The sequence below is a fragment of the Tyto alba genome, unplaced genomic scaffold (assembly GCF_018691265.1).
Source record: "Tyto alba isolate M040663 unplaced genomic scaffold, T.alba_DEE_v4.0 Super-Scaffold_9, whole genome shotgun sequence".
In the NCBI taxonomy this organism is placed as follows: Eukaryota; Metazoa; Chordata; class Aves; order Strigiformes; family Tytonidae; genus Tyto; species Tyto alba.
In genome coordinates, this window is record NW_024881330.1 from 12,033,690 (window position 1) to 12,057,374 (window position 23,685).

The window sequence follows — 23,685 nt, forward strand, 5'->3', positions numbered from 1 at the left end:
TGCTCATAACAAGTTCATCTGTGGAAATTAACTGGGACTATTAACAAACAAGTTAACTGAGGATCATATAAAGGTCTGGGTTTTTCTCTAACTTTTCCTCACTCCTGAGCTTCTTCCATCTTGTCCCATTAAGAACAAGCAGTCTGGAACAAGCTCTGCTCTTTCTGTACAGTAGGTAGTGAAATGAGATCTCAAGGTGTTTACATAGTATTAATCAAGTCAATCACCAGAGGGCAGAAGAAATGAAATGAGGATGTTCTGGACCATGAAATAGATGACTCACATCCCTGGAAAAGGTTTAATTGAGCAAAACAGGTACACAAGTGTACCTGGCTCACCACAGAAATTGCACATAGAAAGATGAGCCTCCAGAGAGGAAGATCATGGCACCCTGACAGCACACAGAGAAATACGTGCCGTGCTTATGTAAATCGTGTCTGTGGAGAATAGGTCCCCGTACACAACTCACCCAGCTCCCGTAGAAGGCAGCTGGCAGCACTCTTCTTTACAACGCTTTCACTAGAGCTGTTGGTCATGTCCAGTGGGGAAAAGGTGCTGTGCTGGGAACCTCAGCACTGAATACACAGGAGCATATCCTTGAGTCCCAAAGGTGTTACTCTATGGAAACACCTTTGACGCTGTGGTTTTTTCCTCTTTCTGTTTTCTGTGCTCTTTCTTGTTCCTCAGGTCCTCAAGAGAGCAATGCTTCTGTGAAAGGGATGTGCAGAAGAGGGACACGTGCTGTTGTGGGGCAGACTGGTGTGCACACCTAGCCACAGTGTTCTGTGCTGCAACCTGTCTCCTGGAGCTGGGTTCTTTAGCCCTTGCTGCAAACTGAAGAAATGAGATACCCACATCCAGATTGGCACAGAAGTGGGCAGCTCAAGTGTTTGCCTGGAAAGTGGTTTCAAACCCCTGCTCTGCCTAATCCAGAGCATGGTCTTGAACACAGAATTTGAGGAAACACTCTAACCAGTGCTTAGGGCCAGAGCTATTTGTATTCTCTGGATCAGTGAATATTTGACCCATCATATCAAAGCAGAAGAGCACTAACCAGCAAAGAACAAAAAACCTCCACCTTCAAATAGCTTGCAGTCTTCCAGTTACTGTGTTCTCTGGAGGAGTGGGACACCAAAGCTTCAGCTTTCAGCAATTCAGGATTTTCAATTACAGCAACAGGCCTTATCCCTGCCATGAGTTATGTACAGCACCACTGCTCTGAGTAAGCCAAGGACACCAAGTCTCATGGTGGACTGGTCAATGTCAGGCTCAAAGGGTGTCTGTAGTATCCGTTTGAGCTATGTTTTCAAGAGGCAGAAGTGCCCACAGCTCCTGGGCATGCACAGATGCATGCAAGATGATGTTTGGAGGTGATGGGCCAGATCTTCTAGGCCCAGGAAGTCTAGGACTTAGTGACCTTGAATGTCAGCAGACCAGGCTGTTGTTGGTTTTACCATTATTATTACAAACTACAGATATATTTAAAAGACATATCCAACTATTAAGAAAGTATTTTCTGATTACCCATAAGGATAAAATAGTTTATTCTTTCTATGCACAGTTTTGCATTTGCCCACCTTCAGTAGGCCCTAATGCAGGTTTACGTGTTTACAGCCCTTGCATGCCCAGATGCATCTCATATCCCCAAGTCTAACGAGTCCCCATCACATGAATTAATTATACTACAAAGCACAGGAAAGAAAGCCATTAAATCTTAAATTAAGTTATTAAAATATTACTGAAGAAATTCAATAGCAGCTTGTAGCCTGTGCGAAGTGACTCTGCAGGGAAAAACACCATTTGCAGGTGAGGTGGCACTTGGAGCACCTTATCATATTCATGGGGAGGAGGTGCTGACCCCTGCAGAGAAGCTGCAATTATAATGAGTCTCTTATCCAGGAAAAAGCAGTTATCCCAATACATTTGTGATGGAAGCTGAGGTACTAAATAAGATGCTAGCAGGATATAAATAATGAGTTGGTACATGGCCGCGTGTTGGAACTGAGCCACTAGAGCAAGATAATGGCAAAGGCACAAGCTTAACTTACATTGCACAATTCCTGTGGGAAAGGGGGTGGGAGGATAGTGCCACATGGAAAGCTGATTCCTCAACTTGTAGTGAGTAACATAACTCCGTAGCCCTGTTTGTCTTTGTTCAGAGCCGGAACAAGCAGAGTTGAATTACTGCAGAGGTCTAACCCTAGGTGCAAGGCTAGATTCCAACTGAATGTGCTCCCAAAGTCTAGACATACAAAGGCCATTTCTGGCTTCACATAACTAGACCCATGCTGAGAAAGGGAAGAAGCTGCTGAATGCATGGGCCTAGATTCATCAAAGAATTTAATCAACGTCCCACTGAAAAGGGATTTGAACTTATGCATGACTGCTCTGATAGTCTGAGACTATCAGAGTATACATTATTTGATATTTTATGGTGGTTTCCTGTTACCATGCAAGGCATAACTCATATTTCTAATTAAACATTTTAATATAACACAGCTTGTAAGTGTCTCATGGTACAGCCTAGTAAAGACACAAGATGGGTTTTTAAAAAGGAGCAGTGATTTTTTAACCACGAAGGCCAATGCTTTTCAACATGATTCTGCTCTGCCCTTCCCCTCTGCTGCAAAACTTATGGCAAGAATTCCTAAGAGGAACACGGGTCAATTTATACATCTTTGTACAGCGGTGTGTTTTGTGACAGTTTTGCTTAAATATCTTTCACTGAGATAACAGAGTTGCAAAGAAAAATTACACTATTGTGAATTTTCCCAATTTTGTAACTCAGTATGGCCAGATTTATAGATTGCTGAAATGCTTTACTACTTTGATTAAATGACAAAGAATTAAGTAAACTTCTCTGCTGATTTCAGTGAAGGAAAATAGTCACTAATAATCAGGTTGTGTTTTAAAGTACATTACTCTCTTAACTGGCCTGGCCTCTAACAAGGTAAATCTAAAGCCCAATGAAATGAAAAGATGACTGTCCACTGACAGTTGATTGGGGACATTTTGTGTGTATCTGATCATTTGTGAACTGCAGCAGAGAAATGAGTGACTTTTTTTCAAATCAGATGGAACTAATGCCTTATAACTACTCTGAGCAATATTGCATGGCATTCCCCTTATAACAAATTGGGTACATGAGAGCACTGGGCTTCTTGCTAACTGAAAGGCTGAGGGTTTTTGAAGTCTCTGATGAGCCTGTCATCTCCTCCCTGACCATGGTAAAAAGGCACATCCTTTCACAGCCTGCATTAGAAACTAAATATCCCATGCAGTCGCATTTATAGAACATAGCTCTCCACAATGAATGGAATATATATGATGTTTCAGTTGTTCAATAATGTGCTATAATGAGGAATGAAGAGCTGGGGCAGGAAAGTGGCCCTGGCCACCAAGTGACCCCAACGTCCTAGGGACATCATGGGTTTGATCTTTCTAGGGATCTGCTTGGAAAGGAAAAGTATTCCCTTAGCTCCCATCCAAAGTGCTCCCAGACACGGAGGAATTAAAATAAAACCTCTGCTCTCCTTTCAATTATGGCTTTTCTTAATTGATAATTTCTCTGACCAGTAGTTTTCCTCAGGGAATCATTATTCGGTCTCCCTTAGCCTCCTTTTTCAGTCACTTCCTCTCCCCTGAACTGATGGTTTCTGCAGCTTGAAAAGGTCTATCCACAGGCTTTACTTTAGCTCAGCAGCTTCCATCTTCTTCTCTCGGGGCAACAGCAGGGTTAATTCACAGCTCAGTAGCTCTGACAGAGCTATTGGAACAGTAGCATTGTTGCTAGAATAAAAGCATAAAAAAAAAATGGTTCTTCAAATAATAAAGAGATTATCAGAATGTCTCACTCTATACACCTTTAACAACTTCTACATGAAGACCAAGAATATTTCTTTGCTGTTCTGTAAGGCTCTTTCACCCATAAGAGTCTTGAATCCACAGCACACAGCCCCTCTTCTGTGTCAAGCTGGTGTTGCTACAAAGCTTCTAGTCCTCTCCCTGCCACCTTCTTGAACCACGTCAAATCAATATAAGACATTTCCTCTGGAACTGAAGTTTCTGAAGTCTAGGAAACTGCCATTATTTTAATGAATGTACTTCCTTGTCTGACCCATTTGACCGGGAATACAATTGGTAGCAGAACCTGCAGGAGATATATAAATTCATAACATTGATGAACACTCTGTGAAAGCTGCAGATGCCCACAGCATCTGTCCCTTTGCCATCTGATAGACCTTGAATAATCCATGACATTGCAACTGTCATAGGTGTTCCCATGATGACTATTTTTAGCTTAATTTCTTAGAGGTATGGGGCTAAGCTGCTTTGATGACTGGAGCTGGTGTTGTATGTGTGCTCTGCCTGAGGTTCCAGCTCTGCTTTTGGGAGAAGGCTAGATGGGGAATCACCACCCAGCACAAGCACTTACCTTGCTCACTGCTGAACTGGGCACTCTCAGCCTCACAGTCTTGCGGGTTCCTCCACACAGATGCCACTCCTTGGGCATGGGGATCTGTGCCAGCATCCCACTCCTGCACCCTTCCTGGATGAAATAGAGATGCTTGTTAGCTGCTGCTTCATATTCCTGGAATAGACTGTAGTTAAGGTGACCATGAAGAAACACTTTAAGAGGTTTTTTTTCTCATTAGATATTGATATTATAAACACCTCTTGAAGATACTTGCAGAAATATGCCACAGGGAAGCAACAGATGATAACATTACAAAGCAGCTGTGTTGTCTGTGTCAGGATCTTCAAAGCACAAGATGTCCTTTCTTGGCCTTTTAGACTTCTTTGTTCCAGATATGGTAAGAGGTTGAAAGAAGTTTTCTGCAAGCTTTTGATGGCCTACTGAATAATCTTTTGTTCTTGTTGTTAAGCAGCTGATATATCTCAATGTGTTAAGCTGGTGCATGCTACTTTTGGCCTGGTAACATGTAACTTTACATTTCACTAAAAATTAAGCTTTTTTTAATACAATCCAAGAAGGTAACTGAATTTGGTTATTTTCATTGCAGGAGAGTACTTTGTGAGCTTAATGTTAAGCAGGCAAATGATATGCTTGGCCTGACAAGGTTCCCTATCTATGAAAAAATACAGACTTCTCTCAGAATGAATCCCATCACCTAAACGAGGATCCCTCAAAGCCAGTCCGTCTTTAGAGGCTTCAACCAGAAACAATGCCTAGTTTGCTAGACCTCAACTTTCCACCCAAATAAAAATCCATCACTCAGACATGGTGACCCCTAACTCAGGAAATTTTTGCATGATTCTAACACGTTGTCATTTATTAATCTAGGATCACACTCATGAAATCAGAAGCAAACTGCAAAAAGCAAAGATGATGGTAGGGGAAAGTAGAGCTTGACAACAAGGTTCATAAATGAAGTTTGCCAGGGCTGGGTTTTTCTCTCTCTCCCATCTAAAGAGATCAGAGACCTCTGTATTCTCTTCTGAATCAGGAATTTATGTACACAAATGGCCTATTTGTCTTCTAGGTGAATTCTGTTTCCTACTACACCACTCTGCTTCCCCCCAAAACAAAGTGGAACAATTCAAGTTTGTCTGTTAATTAAATGTAAAGCTGTCTGAATTTTTTCATTAATACAAATTCTAATGTGCTCATTGAATGGAATATATTATGCTTCTATTTGCTTCTGAATTTACCAGACAGATTCTGCTATATTTGTACAGTAATCTCTTCCACTTCTCTACAGATGAGAAGGAAAGGCCCAGCCTATTGCTTATACAGAACATCAGTTTGTCAAGCATTTTGTGCATCCCCTGGGATTAGTGGAGCTATGAAATTGTATCATTATCATTGCCTGCTGCATTACTGAGCCCACCAGGCAGGGCCTGAGAGAATATGCATGCATGTTTATGCAATGACATTTTTAAGCCATGCTTCGCCCTTTTATTTCTTTACTTCCTGCATACTAATCCAGCCTCAAAGTATTCCAGGCTGGTGCCCAGATCCAGAATATCCTTTTCTGTTTTAAACAAGGATTTTTTCAAGTATTTGAGCTATTTCACCCAATCCCATTATTTACAGATAGGAGAACTGTTGCTTTTTGCTTAGACACATTTACAACTTCTGAAGAGAGAGGCAGACTTACAGACTGCTGTGAAGTGATTTGCGTTTCAACCTTTGTCTCCACAGCATGCCTTTGAAAAACAGGCCACAGAATTCGGCTCTGCAAACACTGAAACGTGCACATAAAGTGCAAAAGTTATATTGGAGTCATGGCTTTACAGTATCAAGGTCTTAAAAATGTGGATAGACCTGGAAGCACTTTGTTTTAGGCAAATTTAATTTTTCCACTTCGTTACAGCAAAACAAATTTCAGAGCTAAGTAAGCACCAACCTGATGGGAAATTCGTAAGCCTGTCAGAGAGGGAAGTGCACTTGAAAGAACACTCTTTGACACTGCAGAATTTCCTGCTCCTTTGTAAGCCTACACCTTACAAAAATGCTCCTAATTCAGAAGTCTGTAAATTAATGATTAAGTGATAAGCTCCTTGTTGGTTCCTGGGGGCTGCACAGAGAGCCGGCACCGAGGGAAGGCTGTCGGTGCTTGCAGCTCTTGACTGGGTGTGACTGTGCTTTTGGACACAACCCTAAGCAAACAATGGTGTCAAACTTTTCAGTCCTGCAAGGGAAGTCACCCTGATGCAGCCAGCTGGGCTAGGCTAGGCTAGGCAGGATTAACTCTTCCCAAGGTTAAGGCATTTCCCTCTTCCCTGTTGTCTAAATCTGAGCAGAGTGCTCATTCGCCCACCCTTCACTCCCTCTTTCCTCTTCCATTAGCTTGGTAACCAGAAAAGCAAAGACTTCAGTGTGTTGACATGATGTTGTTGTGGAGGGTGTGAGAGGTTTCAAATCCCTCGTGCACTTTCGCAGAAGCATGAAGGTTAAAGCAATGTTAACATTTAAAGTGTAAGGAAGCAGACTGAGGAAGCATGGTCCCAGCAGCCTGGCAGCTCTGCTGATGTCCTATATATTTCATACAGGCTAATGTTTTGTCAGACTGGAATGTTGTTTTGAAATATGAAAATAGGGCAATTGATCACATTGTGTTATGAAATGCTATTCTAGAGAGAATTTCATAAATTTATACAAAACTTGTGGTTCATATTTTTAAACTATGATATTATGTGGCTCCTGAAAAACAACTGTAATGTCAATACGCGATGTGTAATGATAGAATGGGAAATAGAGCTCTTGAATGAAAAAAAAAGGAGTTTTGGTATTTTCACAGAAATGTGTTTTGAATTTGTGGATGGTTTTGCCTGTTTTTTCAAGGAGGGAAATGACAGTAATTTCCCTGCCAATCTTAGGACTGTTATTATAGGATACTGCAGTTAGGGTTTTGTGATTTAATAAAGAAACCCACCTACAAATGGACTGAAATATATGTTGTAGATTTGAAAGCACTGTGTTAACAAAAATGTTTTGCAAATTTGAGGAAAGGATGATGAAACTGAATTACAAGAATTTAATTTGCTATTCATTGGTCTTTATTCTCTTTTGCCTGCAAATAAGCCATCCTACTGAGGTGCATGCAAAGAAATGGAGATAGAGAATATAAGTCATCCCTGGTAAGTAAAAGCAAAATGAATGAAGTTTGTGATCTGAACATTGATCTCAAGCAGCCGTTTTTGCCTTAGATAAATTTTCAAAAGTCTGATACCCTTTTAGACTCTGTGATAACTAGTACAAGCTGTTTAGTTAACAAGCAGAGTATTTTTCAAATAATACTGAGATTTCTGCTCAAACACTAAAGTACACTTCAGTATCTCTGATGGGGAATCAAAAATACAGCATAGCCAAACAAGGGTGGTATGTTCTAATAGAGGCCAAATGGAAGCTATTGCTACAGGGAAAGGGCTCTTGGAAGATACAATTATTTATTGATAGCATTACTCACTATTTAACCTCTTTGTGTCAAAGATTCTACGGTTATGTGAACTAAATCCAATGCAAACTTGAAGTTGAGATTTTCTTCTTTCCAGTTCCTTACAGAAAGATCATCTGCAAATTGGAAAGTGGAATGGGGAGTAAATAAGAGGCAGAAATATACACAGAAATAAAATTTTGGTTTGAGAAAGTGTCAGCCCTGTCCTCCATGGCAGGCCAGTGGCTGCACGGAAGTGTCACCAGGGATAACATGAACAGCATTGTGCCATTCATACATAGAAATCACTTATGTGTTGATATGAGATCAAGAAGCAATTCCAACACTCAGATTTGGGAGAAACTGGGATGTCTCAATTGAGCATTAACAGTTATGAAATGCAACACAGTTTACCTGGCTAAAACTCAACAGAACTGAAATGCTCAGCAATAAGTATTTTCAGAAATGCACCAGGTCCTACGAATGACAAGCTAAGTGCTATGAATAAGGAGCAGAGAGGTAAGTGCTCTCTTCAGCCTCTTGCACTTAACTCCTGTGGCTGTAGGTAGCCCTGAGAGGTTCTGCCTTGCTTCAGGGACCAGGCAAAGGGGGCAACTAAACCCTCTTATTTTCATGTGCTAATTAGTCACTAAATGCAATTATGCTTTTCCTGTTCTTTTAGGGAGATGTACTACTGCGATAGCTTTATCAACAAGTAGACACTGCCATTGGTTTAGGCAATGTTATATCAATACAATCTTCCTGTATCAAATAACACCCATTGACAGAATTGGGAAAATGTTCCTCCTTCTTGAAGAAGCAGTCATCTCAAATGCAAGGTTTAAATTACGAGAAGAAAATGTTCACAATTGGTGAAGAAGAAAGAGCATTTAGAAGGTGCCCCATTGTGTTCCCAGGGTGATTGTGCCTGTTGTGAAAAGACAAGCCATCTTCTTCCACATTTGGAGTTTGCTGAAGTATGCAAAAACTACTCTGGACTGGCTGGAGTTGAAAGGGGATTTGGGTGTTACGAATTCACTTGTTTGACTCAGACTTGCAGCACTGAGCCACCATCACGAGAAACGTTTTCGTGGAGAAGTTACAAAGTGTTCTGCGTGGACCTCAGGCTAGCATCTCCCCCAGATTAAGTCCAGGGATATCTCAAGCAATAAGTTTTAAAGGCAGAATTGAACTGGAATAGCTTGAATTGTGATCAACAAAGATAGTGTAAAATATATTGGTTTACAAAGAAAAAGGTTCCCTGAATTTTTATTTATTCATTTCTTTCTGCTAACAGAAGGAGTTGTTGACTTCAGGAGGAATGTCTGTATTCTCAGACCGCAGCGCTACCTACGTGTCTGAGAATGTAAAAGTGAAAGTGGTTGGACACTGATTGGTAATAAGGGTGAAAATACACAGTTCATTTTCGTTGCTTACAGTGGAAAAAAGAACAAAGCAAACAATCAGGATTAAAAGCCAAGTTAATTAAATTCTAAATACCTTTCAGTGTAATAAGTTACAATGGTATTAGCAGCACAATCTAGGAAATTTATTACTAAAAATAGCATTTTTTCAGTCTCCCTAGGTTTCCTCTGTACTTAGTAAAGAGAGGTGAGCATATCCAGGGGGCATTTCAGATCTTACAACTGAATTGTTTTCTCATATGCACTCAATCTCTTTCGTTCTCTCTCTATAAATATATATGTATACACAGACACACAAAAACACACACACACAAGTAAAGATTAAATGTGTATACACACGTATGTCTCTGTGAGTATGTAGGTTACACACACATTTACATTTGTATGCAAGCATGTGCTCATGTGCTAACAGTCCCCAGCAAGCTGCACTCTGAAACTAGGACCCCTGGCCACACTTACATGGAAGTTTGACAGGGCAAACTATGATTCTGCTCTTTCACTGTTTTCACAACAGTGTTGTATAAAGAAGTTTCTTCTGACTTACATTGATTTATTTCATATCAGAGTAAGGCTTTGAGAATAAAGCATATCAGAATAATATTTATAGGGCTTTAAATAGAAGCTGGTAGTTACAGTGTTAATACGTGGTTCAGCAAACTAAATATCATACCTGGAAGATACCTAGTCACATCTTCACCTCATGTAAATCAGCACAGCTCCCAAGACCTTGGACCCCCACAGACCAATTCAGGGACCGGTCAGAGCCTCCCTTGATCAGCATTTGGGTCTCCCTACATGCCCCCGTGGGACCATTTTGCATGGGGTTTTCTTCTGCAATGCCCTTAGACCAGACAGATCTCTTCCTCCAGTCTGGGCTTTGCCCTGGCACATCAGTCCTCTCCAACCCAGAGGTGGCTGCTTTTCAGCTCTGTTCTGAGCACAGTGGGGAAGAAAAACTCTGCCGCTACCAATGTAAAATGCATGAACGTTACTGAGCCACATGCACCCTGCTCAGTGCTCAGGGAAGAAGGCTTGGCCTCCCACATGCAGAAGAACAATATTTTGATGCCTATTTGGAGGTCACTGCAAGAGTTACGACAGAAAGTAAATGTGTATCCTACTGAATGCTAGTTACAGAGAAGCTTGGGCTGGAGCTACTCCATCTTTACCAGATAAACACAAAACATTTTACTTTGTGGTAACATTATGGTTATCATAGTGTGACTGTTATCGGTGAGTTCCATGATCTTTCAAGATTACCAAATGCGACCAGAGATAAACAGGTAAACTCTGTGTTTGCAGTTCTTCCCTGCATAAGAAATATTGGGAACATCAACAATGCTGGGCTTATCTTACTGCAAATACTTATCCAGATACCTACTGCAACTCAGAAATTTTAAGGGAACTCCTGACGATGTCTGAGATTCTTGAGTAAAAAGCTCTGTAGTTGCACAAGATTTTATCCCAATAAGAGAGGTTAATATTGCATTGAGTGATTGCTGTCTGCCTCTCAAGCTGTAATTAAAAATCCAAAGCAGATTGGCTAAAAGAGAGCACCAAATTTTAGGTGACACACATACCCCTGAAGTGTCAGCTGCACATCCTGAGCACAGTCCCTAGTTTTCATGCGGCAGCCAGTGATTTTTAAAGAGCTCTGACTGCATTTGCTGTCACTGGGTGACTTTAACAGAAAACCAGAATAGAAGCAAGTCACAGCAGCACTGGCCAAAATCAACCTCCTCATCCTTTCATATGAAGGTGACTGCTGGGCCTCAGAGATTACATCCAATCCTCCATTCAGAGTCACCTAGAGAACAAGGAGTAAATATCAGAGTGTGGATAGATACTATTTCCACTAATTGTAGTTGCAGTTCTCCTCTTCCTTTCAGTACACTCCAACAGAAGGAGTCAGCTCTAGGTTATTAATTAAGTATATATTTTCTTTGTTTTACTGCAAGGTAAACCTGTATCTGCTATACCATAACAATGTTCACCCTGGTGTGCATACATAGATTTACATTCTAGTAGCTGTACTTGGATATTTGAAGAGCCATCACTACTGTTACCACTGAGTGGTGCTGGTTACTTCCAGTGACCATAAACAAAATGGGCTTCCAGTCATGGGAAAAAAATAGCTACTACATATTTTTCCTGATTGTCTGCTGCTCATTATGTCATTATCCTTAATATGAACTTTCAACTCAGTTTGTCTTATCATGCCGAAGGTTTGATGCCTGAGAAAAAAAGAGCATTTAGCTTGATAAGAATGCTGTTCAGGTATAAAGGTGACCTCTAGCTACAAAATAAACAATCAGATCACAGACGGGAGCAGATTCTTCTCTCTGACTCCTCTGAAATTAGGAGGAGCTGAAAAAACAGCCAAAACAGACTGTATAGATGGTAAAAGCTCTAAGAAGGTAGAGGTTTACTGAGCATATCTAAGCTGAGATGGTTTGATGAATACATCATGAGCTGACAGCCTAAGTGGCTTATCTCTGTGTCACTAGTGAGTTACTTCTCTCTTAACTCCCTCACTCCACAAAGCTGGTTTCATGCATTTCCCTCCATCTTTATTAATGTTTCATTGCTGGACTTTATTAATGTTTCATTGCTGGAGTATTTCAGTTTGTCCATACTTGATCCACTTGCACTCTATTGATATTAATTTATTCCTGTAGCCCATAAGCACCTTTTCAGTGTTGATGAACTTTTTTTCTTCTCCTTCTGCAGGTAAATCAGTTTCTAAGGTGCATGGAGTTGTTTAGACCAGCACATAAACATGATTATGACATTCAGTGGTGCGCAGTGGCTTTAAGACATCGAATCTGGTAGTGGAGCTAGTAAACTGGATGTCTGTTCTGAGATGTCGTAGAAAAGCAGAAGCCATGGGTGGTCATAACAAGCCAAAATAAAAAAATGTAGGTGCTAGCCAACCAATGTTAAATGGCTACTTCATCCTTGTTCCCTAACTGCTTGTAACCAGCTGTATCACTTGTTATCAGCCCATCTCAAAACTTGCATTTCCTCCTGATTTAGACTTCTGTTCTTGATTCTTCCACCCACATCCGTGTTAATTTGCCTCCCTCGTGTTGAACAGAGAGCAGATCAAGGGCTGTCATTCTGCTCGGCTTAATCTCCAAGCAGAAAAAGTACAAAAAAAACCAATTTCAGAAACTCACTGATTAGTCAGCAGAACCACTGTCTTGGTAACTGCCAGGCAGAAAACACCTTTATAACTGCACCCACACATGACAAGCAATGACACTAGCAGCAAACAGTTCCTGTAAGTCAAGAAACTTCTCAGCCCTAAAGGTAAAGTTTGGGTTCTGGCAGACTCAAAATGGCTACGCATTTTTCCCAGCAGCATGTTAAACAAAACCATGAAAGAGTGCTGCTAAGCTATAGCTGTGTGTGTATCAGGCTGTGGTGAATGTGCTTTGACGGGCGTCTTTAAATTTGGTGCCCCAATCTCACCTCCTCCACCTCCATACACCGCCTGGGGAGGGTACCATGAATATCCTTGCATATGGCAAATGCTAAAGACTCCTAACAGACCAAGTCCCTATTTGCTTTGTGTGGATGATCAGGATTCTTACAGTATTTTTTGTCATGTATTCTACATTATAGCTGTTACCCTTCAGTAAATTTGGTCAGGGAAGTACTTGATAGAGCTGAACAGTGGTTTCAGGAAAGAAGGTGAAGGGCATACTGTATTTGACATGGAATGCATTGCTGAAATCCTGGCAAGGTGAAGGATTAAATTGAATGAGGTATCTTACCACAGATGTTTTTGAGGCATTGAATGAGTGCTCAGTGCATGTACTGTGTTGGCACAGAAAAGTGCCAGATTTCAACACATGCGCAGTTCTTTAACACATTCAAGTATAGGCAGCATCAACCTCTCTCTTTAAAGAGCACATTCACGTTGAATCCTCATGAGGGATTTATGTACCATCCTCTTTAATAATGCACAACCTTGTAAGCTTGTGCAGTCTCTAGGAAACACTGGCAACTTGCAGTCAGGAGAGGCAAGAGAGTCTTTGCAGACAGCTGTTTTCACACATTTTCCTGCTCCTGTTCATGTTCCCGGTTATGCTGTATGGGAAGCTGATACTGTAATTGATATTATGTATATATTGCATAGCACACATGCATATGTAGGCACACCATCAAGCTAAAGACACATTTGCATGCATGCACCCCCCCCCCACACACATGCATGCACACACACATATAATAAATATAACTAATATATAATATAAAATATAATATAATATAAAATATAATATAATTAATATAATATAATATTGTATTATACAATATGATTATATTATATAATTCCATATTGTATTATGTTATATTATATTATATACATGCCTTGTCAGGGTTGAACTTTTTGTGGAGCAAGGTCTTGGTTGAATTTGTTAACTGTAAAATAAAAGCACTGTTCCACATAATCACATGGACACTCATCATACCTCATCTATCAACTCTCCTTTCCAAGTGTAAGAACTTGATAACTCAGTGACCACAGATATATAAGATATGTAGGGTGATCTATAGTTCTTTTATGTATGAATGTACCTCTGCATATAAAGTGACAGATCTCTGGTTGATATATTGATTAATAAACCAATACTGCTCTGTAGATGCCACTAAATCTCTCTTGATTTGCATCTGTAGAGCATCTGGTCTCTGATATACTATGATGTACACAAGCCACAATAACATGGTGCAGCATTTGTTAATGTTTTAAGTATAACTGTTTAAACAGACAGAGTGGCAAAACACATTAACAAAATCTGGGTACTAAAAAAGATCAGCTTAACTATGGCCTACTATAAATTCTGTATATGAGCAGCAATGCCTTATTTTTTTAATTTTTACTGGTATTTCCATTATTCAGTTTGTGAAGTTAACTGTCTTACTGTAAGGCCAAGCAGAAGTTCACAGTAAAAAGAAAATAACAGATATTTCACATTCTCCAAACTAGATCCATTGTTCAAAAGAAATCCTCACGTTGCATATCCAGCATTCACTTTGACCAGTGATAGATAAATACTCTGTTATTCATACGGTCAGAGGTTAAATATTATCTATTTGGCATTCAGTCCCAGTAATTTGAGGAATGAAATTCTGTTTGGGAACAGAAGATAACACTTCATGAACAGGTTGATTAGAAAAAAGAAAGACAGTGAAACATAGCAGCTGTCTGAAAGCATACAGAAGTTCAGAAGGTTACAAAGGTTGAGCCACTATTTTCTCACAAATAAGATTGTAGATGAAGATAAACAGAAAGCAATTTTCCTCATTATCTGTGGCAGTAAAAGTTAACGCCCTATGAAGTACCTTGTTGCCATCTCAGAAACTAGGAACCATAGTTCTACAAGACCTGTAAAAGATCTCAGCAGAGTATTTCATGCTCAAAGCTAGACAGTATTGTACACATCTTCAAATTTTGTAATAGATTCAGGAAGTTAAACAGGAGATTAGTACCACAGCTAAAAAGAAAAATGAACAAGTATTTAGAAATGTCCTGGAGACCATGCTTCAGTGCAGCCATACAGTATTTGTGATGAAAGTCTTCAAAGGCTTTATGTGACAGAGGAAAACAGAACTTGACCAAAAGATGTTGGATTAGCAATGACAGAAGCAGCAGCCAGAATTCAGGGGCACACAAACTGACTCAATAAAGCAAAACATAAACCCGGTTCTGAATATCAAGAGTCCTGCCCCAGGTTCTTCTGTTTTTAGAGCAAGAGTTTGTTTTATATGAACTGGTAGATGTGAATGATCTACAAGTATCCCATCAATGTCAAGAGCAAGACTGTAGCTGGTAGATGCCAACTAGCATCTGCCCTGAGGGTAGTGTCCCCCTCAGAGGAAAATAGTAATTTTTTTTTTTTTTTTTGTGAGGCGGAAAGACAGAGGGGTCAGTGTACCCTATATTGTACATAAAAACAATCACATCCAACAAAGGAGTGGCAGAACTAATCAGTTCTAATGGAGGCTCTAAAGGAGGTGCAGTTTCTCTCACTAGTAAACATTCATATCAGCAGCACCAAACTGAACCAGGCACCTATAGAGACAGGTTTGTTCCTACTCAGGTGAAAGTTATGTGAATGTGTTGGTGTTCATCCCATCACAACAGAAAAGCCAAAATCATACTGTATCTTTTAATGGCATCCTCAATAAATCAAAGTTAAACCCAGTGGAAAAGGAAGAAATCCTTTGCAGACCTTTTCCATGCACCAAGCCTGGAGAGTTCATGAGCAGAGCAACTCAATATCATCCACCTCTGTGAGAATTACAAAGGTACAAGTCCATAAATCTGATAAACACTGCAGTCCTCAAATTGAAGATTTCCTGGAAATGGAAGATAAATGCTAAAAATTCTGAAAATGTAGTTTGGTGGATGTGATAACTGGGGTGAGGGAGGTTGCCTGTGCAAATGCTAAGTGGGGTTCATACCGCTGGGGTATCATAAGAACCTGACATTTTCCAGTGAAACAGGGAAGATTCATTAAAATATTACTGGGGTTGAGCCTATCCTCATCACAGGCAGACAGGATCCTGTGCACTTTGCACTGGAGGTGTTTCCCCTCAGGCACCTCACTACAGGTTCAACAAGGGGGCAAAGTCACAAGCATCACATATCTTCCTGCTCACTCTCATCACAGCAAAGTTACTGATACGAAATTATCACCACAGGTTCAGCAACATCTGAAGGAATATTACTCTCTGATACGGATGCACAGGTGAGTTTAAACCAATCCCCGTGGAAGTGGAGTGGGTTATACATAGGTGAGTGCAGGAAATTATGTAAATCATTTAATCAAATGAATTCCTGGAAGATTTACATGGAGAACCAATCTCACAGGAAAACTTTGGTTCACTCTTTTATGGTGACCAGACATCAATGATAACTGGGAAAAGAAAACGAAAAAAAAGATCAAGCAAATAAACTGAACTCTTAAAACCAGGGCAGCAGGGTTATCTGTAGAGCTCAGGCATAACAGACAGACATGAGAAAAATGTGCTTTCACATTTGAAATGGGGAGAAAAGATGATGGTTTCAACAACCTCCATGACCTGTGCAGGCTCAGACAGATTTTTGTTTCTGGAGACCAACCACACAGTACTTGACACAAGCAGCCTATGAGCATAAAAACTTTTGAGCAACGTGGCATATTCACATGTCCAGTACTTCCCTAAAGCTGAAAATTATTAATGAAAACCTGGCAACAAAGCTAGTTCATTAGCTGTGGTCATTCCAAAACACAGAACAGTTCCTTCAATTATTACAGGAGTGAGTGCAGCCCAAGTGTTAATGGGGAGGAAAGTAAGAGTTCATCTGGATTTATTAATGCTGGTGAGGAGGGGTAATGTTATGGAGGCAAAACCCCAACTTTCTTGTTTACAGTGGGTTTTAAACTTTCAAAGCTTTGTTATGCAGAACCTGCATGTAAAAAAGCTGGCCTCGCATCTTCCAGATCATCAAATTAAACAGGCTAGGGACCGTCCTCTGGCCCTAGTAAGTAGAGTACGTGGTATTACAGAGTTTATATCCATGCGGCTAATTCCCCCACTCCAAGCCCCTGGCCCCAGCACAAGATGTTCAAGCCCACAACAGCTGCTCTGTATTGGCCCCAAACCATGCCAGAGCAATCTGTGGGCGACCAGTAATTGGTATGGGCCAAAACCATGATAAGGAGCATGCTAATCATTTAACAGTATGGGTGGCTGCAGGACAGAGCACAGCCCTGTGCCAGGATGCTGTTTTGTTTATGAGCATCAAAGTAGCTTCAGAGCCTCATCAAGCTGTGATCACATTACAGGGAAATCAGGTTGGAGCTCATTTGCAACACGGTATTTGAGCCCTTTGCATGATGACCACGGACCAGTGCCAGAAGACTAGAGGAAGCCCCAAGTGTCTTCAGAGACACATCCCAGAGGTGAGGGGAGCTCATACTTGATTGCAAGATTGCACCTGGATTCTACACTGAAATTTATTAGTCATCCCCAGGGTTATCAGGGTTAGTCAGCTGTTCAGTGGAGCAGAGCCTCAACCCTTGGTATTTCCTGTTTTTAATTTAATAGAACTTGCTTCCTATGCACACAAACACATACATATCCACACACACCAGCCGCACTTGGTGATGAAGCTAAGTAATTTGGCATATTCTGTTGTGTTATACTGGAATTCACGTGATTTAGGGGATCTTTGTAAAAACTTTCCGTACAAGGATACAAACATTGTCGTTCAAGCACTAGTCCTGCAAACATTTAAGTCACATACATTTATTTGGGTACGCATCTTTTTTCCACAAAAGCACCCAAACAAACAAACAAAACAAAAACCCCACAAAATGTGCTTCAGCAAAGCAGATGGGTATAAAATTTAGCATAACTATGTACAGTATTTTATAAAAACACTGATAATGTCTGGGTGTTAAGGAACATGTTAGCAGGAAGAAGATGTTTTTTGTGTTTGATCAGAAGATGGGCAGTTTCCTGAATCAAATGCAATGTTGTATTTGTCTCTGTAGGACTGATTTTTGCTTTGGGCAAAGTTTTGATTTGATTTAAATCCTTGATTTAGGGAATCCGCAATAGATGCTGCAAATGGAAGTATCAATACCTATTACAGTTTCTGCAGCTTCATTTCAACAATGCTGGAGAAGGGAGCTGAATCAGTCTGTTCACCTAGGTTGTGTACTCCTTCTTTCCAGGAAAACAAAAAATTATACTTTCGTATAATTATTGACATCATAAGTGGTCCAATTTTGGTAAGTTGTCTAGCAATATATAGAACAGAAAAATGTCATCTACAACAAGTACAGCAGAAAACTTGGGATGATAACACCCTGCATAGAAGCAATGGTCTCTCTCCTAAGGTGCCATCGGTGCCGGTTCACTATTTGCAAACAAAATGGGTCCAGTTGCTTATTCAGACAGTACCTGATTCACATGTGCCATTGCTTGCATAACTGTCAGCTTATTTGCAAGCTAAGGTTGCTTGAATACCTAGCATTTAATTTCAGTCACCATTCCTTTTAGGAAACATTCTGTTCCTGAAAATGTAAAGGACTCTATTTAATGATTAACCATCAAAATAGATTCCCACTTTATAATCTCCGAGGGAAAGGGCAAATCACTTTGACCAGTATACTTCCAGAACAGCTCATTTCAAGGAAAGAGAATGTAATCATCAGGGTCTGCCATAATACTGCCATAGAAAATACAAGCTGGAATATTTTATAGAAAGTCTCTGTTATGTTAGAAATCTTTCTACCTTCTGTATCTCAGGGTGTATCACTACCTACAAAACAGCAGCTCTTTGCCTCCAGCAATTTCCCTTCATAGTTCTTTCAGTACCTGGAAACCTTCCTGGTGAGATTGGTTTTCTTCCTCTAGGACATTTTGATATAGGACTGTTGTTTTATGCATCTTTATTTCAATAAATAAAGTTGATTGTTGCTGTGTTTGCTTTTCTGGTTTCAGTATTTTTACTGTGTATAACAGATGGAGCTGCTAGCAACACTGAGAGATAAGGTTGCTTAATGTTTTCCATGATAAGTCTCTGTTTTCAGTTGCTTATATCTCATTTTATCCACTTGGGCTAAAGCATTTCATGCTTGCTTCTTGCTTCAGATGATTGATTTTTTTCTCCCTGGTTTTCAGCGAAAATTGTTCTATTACTTCAGAGAATCAAAAAAGAAATAAATATATTTCCTAATGTAAATTTCCTTTTTGTAAGGCCTTTGCATTTGGGACAAGAGTGCTGCATTTGGTAGTAAGGTTGTGGTGGAGTGAATTAAATTAACAGGTTCGCAATTTCTAATCTATGAGCCAATCTCATGAACAATAAAGCCACTGTGAACAAAGTATGTACCTTCCTGCATAGCACTGGTTTTTGAGCTCTATGTTTTTAGAACAATTCACTTAAACACATACAAAAACTTGGAACTAATATGACCAAAGAAGATACAAACCAGAAACTTTAGTATCCTGCCTCTGGACGTTTTAGTTAGCATATATGCACACACACAGATACTGATGGAGCAGATAGACAGCCTTATTTTATAAAGGTATGCAGCCAAGACCCCAAAATTTCAGTCAAAGTTACCACCACTGAAATAGTTGGAATATTTTCTTGTTGACTTTGCTGGGAAAAGTATTGCTTCCTTGGTGAACCTCCCTGCAACCTTACATTTTAAGTAAAGTTATGCAGCTCAGGCTGCTTCTGAACAGAAAACACAGCTTTTGCCTTCCTTGCTACTATATCCTCTGTACACATACCAGCGCAGCAGCAGCTCCTGCTCTTTGCTCAGCCATTTCCAGGACAAGACGGGCACTTGGGTGTTTGAGAATTCCTCACTGCAGGAGCAGCTGTTTTCTTCCTTGGCTGAACACCTTTAACACTGGCTGGTGAGAAAGCCTCCCTGGGCTGGCAGTGCTTTCTCCCTGAACAGTGTGCACTGTGACAGTGCCCGGGACGTTAGTTATATATGATATGTATTTCTCTTGGAAACGAAGACCCCCTGAGGAATGGTGCTTTAATAATGTCTTCAAAAATAACTAAACTAATCAATTCAGATTGTCAAGTAATTACTCTAAGAATTGGTCTACACAACTGAAATTAATCAATTAAAATAATTAGCCTTACAGTTTGTGTGTCTGGCTAATTATATAAACATTTACCATGCACATTTTCAAGCTAAACTTAAGTAGCTTCCCTATAGAAACTCCCCCGGTATAAGAGATTGTACCACAAATTACAGAGTTCACGTTTAATATCTGTCAATATATTTTCAAGGATATTTACATAATATATGCAAATGTATTGAAGAGTCTTAGTTGTAAATTCTAATCCCATCCTTAACATCCAAATCATATACAGCAATATGTATTGTGCATGTTGTTGATATTTTTTCTTTTTTACTGACCAGCTCCTCCACTGATTTAACTAAATTAGTGAGGTTGCTGAAATATGCTCCATGCAGGGCCCTGCTCTGGGACTGCTTAGGCACTGGAGCAAAGGCAGAATGCAGCTTGATTATTAAATGTAGTGGTTCACAAGGGACGCAGTAAGATTACAAATCCACAGTCATCACTGCTTGCCATTTACCTTCCAGTTAGATACTGAGGTGTTGGTCTTAGCCTATAAAATGTTGGATGATCTGGGCTTGGTCAAAAGCTGCAGTGTTATTCTCCTCATGATAAACAGCTAGAGTAATGGCTGGAGACCAAGCAAAATGCACAGGATTAATTATATTGTATGAACCAAAAAAGATGCCGGCCTCCAGGCAGGCTACCATGCTTCCAAGCTCCCATATTCCAAGAACCACTGTAAAATACATTGTATTAGCACATAATTTTTTTCATTTCTTTAGAGCTTGGGTATTAGAGTTCAAGGTTTGGCTTTCCAGCACTGAGATAGCCCTCAATAGCAAAGTCATCACACAATGCCATAGAATCATAGAACCATAGAACAGAATCACAGAATCATTTAGGTTGGAAAAGACCCTTAAGACCATTGAATCCAACCATTAACGTGACACTGCCAAGTCCACCACTAAACCATGTACCTAAGCACCATATCTACATATTTCTTAAATGCCTCCAGGGATGGTGACTCAACCACTTCCCTGGGAAGTCTGTTTCAGTGAAGAAATTTTTCCTGATATCCAATCCAAACCTCCCGTGTTGCAACTTGAGGCTGTTTCCTCTCATCCTATTGCTTGTTACTTGTGAGAGGAGACCAACGCCCACTTCATTACAACCTCCTTTCAGGTCCAGTGTGCAGGGGTCAAATAGGAACATCTCACCCTGTCTTCACATTAAATCCCATTCAGGAAGTCAAAACTATGTAAACAATCCAGTCCAAATGTCCACAATGCATGCATTTACCTTTCTTAATGTATAATGGCCAAACTCCTGACCTCGGTTTCAGACTTCTGTGCATTTTTAGCTATTGCCCCAGGTCAGTTGGACTCTGTGATGGAAAGATTGTTATTAGGTAATTAAGTAGTATTAAGTAGAACAAAAATGTTACAACTAGAAACTAAAAACTTCAAAATATCCCTGAGACTTTTCCCAAATCTCACACCTTTCCCTAAAATACTTTTTTTTTTTTTTTTCCCCATTTCATTAGTGTGATATTTGTGTTGAGTGATCAGGAAGAGAAACAGCTGTCCCAAACGCTACCAGGGGTGCCCACTGGAGATATCATGGTCTCTACAATAACTGGTCACCACTGATTACTCTCAAGGCACTCGACACACAAAAGGAATCTGTGGCATGCAGCAGGGAAGAGAACTCCAGCGCGGGCCCTTCCCCGGGCCGCAGTCCTTCAGGGACAACCTGCTCCCGCCTGGGCTCTCCACGGCCGCAGCTCCTGCAGGAAATATCCCCCCGCTGCGCTGTGGCGTGGGGCCCTCCCCGGGCTGCAGGGCCTCTCAAGGGACCAGTTGTGACAATTTCTGCTGTACCACAAAGCCACTAAAGAACCCTCTGAAAAACACAGAGAAAATGCAGCCACTCACAGGAAGGGCATTTACACTTGGATCCAGCTCCACAGGATAGCTGGAGCAAGAGATGCTTGACTGGGGACATGTGTGCTTGGGTCCTGCAGCAGCTCCTGCACTCACCTACAGCCAGAAAGCTGCTGCAGATGTGTGGTCAGAGGGTAGGTAGGAACCAGCAGCCTCAGAGAAATGGGCAAAGTGGTTAGGAAGCACTGAGAACAAGGAAACAGTCATAAAATGTGGTTCTGGGCTGCAGAAATCCATAAATCAGGTGCATTTGTATGAATTCTTTACACCAAACTAGGCTTGGTTACACACACAGGACCAGTCATGACTTACGTGATTTCCAATTTACACAGCATCAATCACAGATTCCTTATTACACAAAGTTATTTTCCTTATCATATCTGCCACAGACAATAAAACTAAACAAATGGATGGATATAATTCATTCACTGATTTATGAATCTACAGTCCCACAGAGACAGTAGGATATGGCAATCCAAACTGCGGTGCTGCTAAAATTGAGGGACAAAAAACAACACAAGTTCACAATGCTACCAGCTTATAAGGTTTTATTCCAGGAAGCCGAATGTGCTCTGGGATTGATGTTGCTTCCCTCCTTTCTGGGTTCATTATCCTTAATGTAAAACATTTACCTATAAATATCAAAACAAGGCACCATGATTTCAAGGGAATAGTCATGCATCAGCTCAGGGTGGAAGTGGATATAGGTTTATTTAGGGTTTTTAAGGTTCTGAGGCATCAAGGTTAATGATCCCTTTAAATGGAAAAGCCTGGTTTGCCCCTTTGAAAATTGTAATGGTGCAACAGAAATATACATAACAAAAATCTTTCTCTCATCACTGTATTGTTTCACCTGCTTTGCGTTGCACTGTAATGTAAAAGACTAACCAAAAAATATCAGATGGACTGGAGATTTGCTGTCCAGCTGAGGTCATTATTAACTTGATGTTGACTTTGCACAAAAGCAGTGACAGCAAAGATAGCTGAATTACACAGACATCGTTCAGTTTTGGATTTTTTATATGAAAAAAAAAAAAAAAGAAATACAGAAGAAGGGAGAATATCACAGAGAACTCAGACAGATATCATGCATGCTGTGAAATGCCAGGAAAGGGAGCTCAGTGTATAACTGTCTTGAGGACATCAGGAATACCCAGCCTGGCAGTGAGGACATTTGCAAATACAAGCTAATGCCTTTCAGGATTAGTTTTTAAACACACAGTGATGCAAATGTTTATTTATCCACAGAGTAGCAGATTGTTAGTATTGTGTACGCCAAAATATGCTTTGGCCGCAATCCGATGACAAAGCCTTGTCTGAGAGATACTGATCAGTCTGGGGAGATGAAGTGGCACAGAAGAGTATTAAAAATCAAGAGGGTCTGTTCTCTGAGGCATACACAAAGTATTCATTAACTGTTACCAGCACATATTTTTCTCCATCCGTCTCCTGTACTGAAACCAGATGGGAGGAAAAGATATTTCAGAGAAACAGATATATTGAATACCCTGCTCCTGGTGAAAGGCTTCAAAACATCCTGGACTATTTCTCTGAGTATGTGTATATTTTCTGTGTACAGATTTAGGGTCTAGGAAGCAGTTCAGAGCATTCAAATTTAGTTGCACAGTTTCAAAAGCATCACAGCACACCACACCTGCACATATCTACATTTTGCACCATAACACCTGCACATAGAGTGTGAGACAGACATTTCTGCAAGACAAGGTGGTGTCGTGGGATTATAGTTGTCCTGACAAACTGAGTGCAAGTGTGTCCCAGGCTGGAGCACCTTGCATTATGTTT